This window comes from Octopus bimaculoides, chromosome 19 (genome assembly GCF_001194135.2).
Source record: "Octopus bimaculoides isolate UCB-OBI-ISO-001 chromosome 19, ASM119413v2, whole genome shotgun sequence".
Classification (NCBI taxonomy): domain Eukaryota; kingdom Metazoa; phylum Mollusca; class Cephalopoda; order Octopoda; family Octopodidae; genus Octopus; species Octopus bimaculoides.
The window spans coordinates 20,421,324-20,425,596 of record NC_068999.1 but is presented as its reverse complement, the minus strand read 5'-3'; positions in this window follow the sequence as shown (position 1 = coordinate 20,425,596).

The following is a 4,273-nucleotide window of genomic DNA, read 5'->3' as shown; positions in this document are numbered from 1 at the left end:
ATATATATATATATATATATATATATATATATATATATATATATATACACATACATACGTAAATTCATAATTGAATCTTGAATTCATAAATATATTTTGAAATTATGTATAATGTTATACATTATATAACTACATTCAGCTTCAAATTATGCATAAAAAACACCATAATAATAATAATAATAATATGTCATATTACATATTTTTATTCATGGAAGCCACATCTGAAATATCAAACGTGCTTTAGATATTGAAAACTCGTGGTAAATTAAAATATCCCTCTACATCTACACATATTACTTGGTAATGTGGTCTTATTGCAGGAACTAAAGCTAAATGCTATATTACATCTAACACAAGTGTAAACGTAAATAAAGCAGAAATATTCTATATTCTATATACACGAATTGCCCTATACCCAAAACATATTACTGTAAACATCTCGATAATGTATCATTGGATTTAGAATGGCTGAATGATTTTACTATTCAAATAGTAAAAGATTTGTAAAAGAGAAAAAAATAGAAAATCACATTGACATTAAATCTAGCAAGAAAGAAACATATCTTGAAATATCTGAAGCATAAGAGCGTGTAAAACTAACTTAAAATTGAAAATAAAATATTGTTGTATCAAGATTTACGATTTGCAAAACACCCGGTGAATAAATACATTCTGATATTTTTTTATCAAATTATACCGTACATCATAATATTGACTTTCAGGATACAAACATTTGGATTATTACTTCAAACATCAGCTGTGGAGATATTGGGATAGAATGAAAACACAAATATGGTTGATATATTTTTTTTATATATTTTATTGATCTGGAGCTTCTCCAGCGATATATTGTAGATGATATTTTAAACGAATCAACTTCAAACGTTTTAACATTTTCCAAGTCTTTGCGTAAGCTTCCATCAAAAGGTACGATATTTTACTTGTTTTCCATTCATTTAAACTATTCTATGAGTGCTGCCTTGTTCATAATAACATTTCTATTCTCTCTTCATGAGTGTTCTGTAGGGACGTTTCAATGTGAATAATAAGGTCAGAGTTAGAGTTAGGTCTAGGGTTAAGGTTCAATTGGATGTTTGGATGTTAGTTGGTAAGGCAAACTAAAAGGGAAGGCTGAAAATGCAATAGCTCTGAAGTTCTGAGATGAAAGGGCTGAAATATATTACAGGCAAGGTAATATGGGATTTACAAAAGCAGAGAGTGTTCCATTAGCAGTTCATAAGTGTGTATAAGTTTACATGAAGCCAGCAGAAGGGGAATCTGGCGTTTCAGGAATGACCCTTAGAATGAGAGAAAGAGAAAATTGTTGCCAACAATTTAATCTAATATATTGTTTACCAATATATCTTCTGTCGAATGAATTGTCAATACGAAACTGTGAGGTTCCACATCTCTTCATTGTATACAAACTCATCTAAATTTAAGAACAACGCTTTATAAGAAATTACCAGAGACACAAGTATTAATATTCGTCGAACATTTAGCAACAATTTTAGAAACTTGGGCTGCCATCACTAGGAGGCCATGCATTATACGGAGGTGAAGTGATGGTCTCCGATGCCACAAGGCATGACATTTTCAAGATAGTGCCATTCAAGTCGACTCGGATAGGTACACTAAACATAATCCTCAACAGGGCATTATCTAATGTGCTCTCTACACATTTTGATTGAAACTTCCATGTGTTAAACTATACCTCCTTGTAACAATATAAATTTTCATTTAATCAAGATATCCTTGGCCTGAAGAGTAGCCTATGGTATACACCTCGCTTGGATATTTACCACATCCTAGGTTCTGCTCGCTATGAAACATATGCAATGCTGGTCTTGTCTACTCCATTCCTTAACTCTTGTATATATATATATCTTCATTTTGGGATCACCACTACTTTATTATCTCCCCTTCTTCCTAGCTCTCCTGTGTGACCCCTCTATCGGCATTCGCCATGATAGCTCGCTAGACACTACACATTCTTTATTATCTCTCCTTGTTTCTTTCTGTGTTGCTTTCTGTGGAAGAGCGTAAGCTCGAAACGTTAAAGACTTTTTCACTTCCGAGCCTTAAACTAATACATATGTTTGTTGTCTACACCACCTGTCTTCGTATTTTGTTTTGCTTTTTTTCTGAATTCTCCCTATATATATATATTTGTATGTATGTATGTATGTATGTATGTGTGTATGTATGTATGTATGTATGTATGTATGTGTGTATGTATGTATGTATGTATGTATGTATGTATGTATGTGTGTGTGTATCTGTGTATATGCATGTATATATCTGCACATGTGTAGGTATGTATTACTGATGTGCTTGCCATGTTTATTTTACTTACTGAAATAAGTTAAATGTATATCAATCGCTTTTGCGTTTTTATTCCTTTCATTAGTTAATCAAATTCACTTTGTGGATAGTAACATAGAAATGGACTGGACGATGCCATTTCACGTTCATTATACGATCCTCAGCCATCGACTACCCTATATTTTACTAACATTTCGGAATTGTAAATGCTCGTGGCATGTTGGTGTTCGGCTCACTATTGTAATGTCGTGAGTTCGAAAATAGCAGGGCGTCTGAGCAACATAAACTATTTCACGTTGATCCACCTCACTCAGCTAGCAAAAGTGAGTTGTAGCCGTAGTTCAATGGACGACCTTGTGGAATTCTGTGTCACGTTGCATCTCTGTGGGAAATACGGTAATGTTACCCGTATCTGTGTAGTGCTCAGCAACCTGCATGTTAGTTTCAGTAGCAGGCTGTTCTGTTGATCCGATCAACTGGGACCCTTTTGGAATTGTATTTCAAGTCACTGACTGATACCACTCTTATTCATAATTTTGGCTAATATTTCTATGGTGCAAATTAGTGATGTTGATGCAGAATATATTTTGCATACTCAGTTTTGCTAAGAAATATATCTACAGGATTTGTGCTAAGCGATTACTTCTACTTTGTATCGCTAGTAAATCAAAGTAATTAAATTAACGGCTCAAAAACTAGACAGTTACTTCATAATATAGCTTATTATGTACATATTCGCACTATATATTAACTTATGTAAAATCACACATAGTCACACTTACACACACACACAAGTACAAGCACACACACACGTATATATATGATTGTGTGTACGTGAGTGTGCGCGTGTGTGTGCGTGCGTGTATGTCTCTCTTTATGAGTACATATATACATACATACATACATACATATATATATATTGATAGAAAGGACAACAAAAAAAAGAAAGAGTCCTCGTTATTATGTAAATAGAGGAATTTATCTGTAAAAATATGTGACACTTATTCAGAAGCCATGATAAAACTCCGAGTTTCGGATGACGGGGCGGAAACCCACGCCGCCATCTCTTCGGTTATCTGGTCATTGAAAATTCCTATGAAAATGACCGTTAAACAAAGGGAAATTACTGTGCGGGTGACTGTAATTAAGACAAAAGAGCTATAGACCGCTATGGATGATATTATTAAAATACCATCACTAGTGGTAAGCGAATTATCAGCCGTACAGGCAAATTGATAATATATATATATAAAATATTAGGTATGTACATATATATATACAGAAGTGTACTACATGAGTACCTGTATCGCTAAAGATATAGAGGTCAAAAAATATTTCTGTACCATCGAATAGTCTCAAATCTAGTACAGACATGATAGGATAAAAATATCAGTGAACAATAATAATGTCTTACCTCTACTGGGACGGAACAAGTAAATGCTGGTCAGCCTGGTACCGGTTCCGAAACTTAGCGCCAAATAGGTACCCGATTTCTCATCAGCCAAAGTCCGCCAGCTAAATTACTACTAACATTCTCACCCACCTTGGCTGCAAAAATTCGTTCGGAGTGACCAAGCACTATAGAAACAAACGAAATTTGTATTTATGTATAGTAGCAATCTAGCTGGTGGAGTTTGGCTGATGAGAAATGGGGCACCTATTTGGCGCTAAGCTTCGAAACCGGTACCAGGTTGACAAGCATTTACTTGTTCTGACCCAGTAAGACATTATTATTCAGTTCTATATTTAAGAGATGAGGAATTATTTACATTATTTATATTATTTACATTTGACGGATATTTGTCCGCATCTTGTTTGTTGTTAACACAACGTTTCGGCTGATATACCCTCCAGCCTTCGTCAGGTGTCTTGGGGAAATTTAGAACCTGGGTTCTCAATCCTAACGATGTTGCTATTATTATATTATTATTATTATTATTAATCAGGT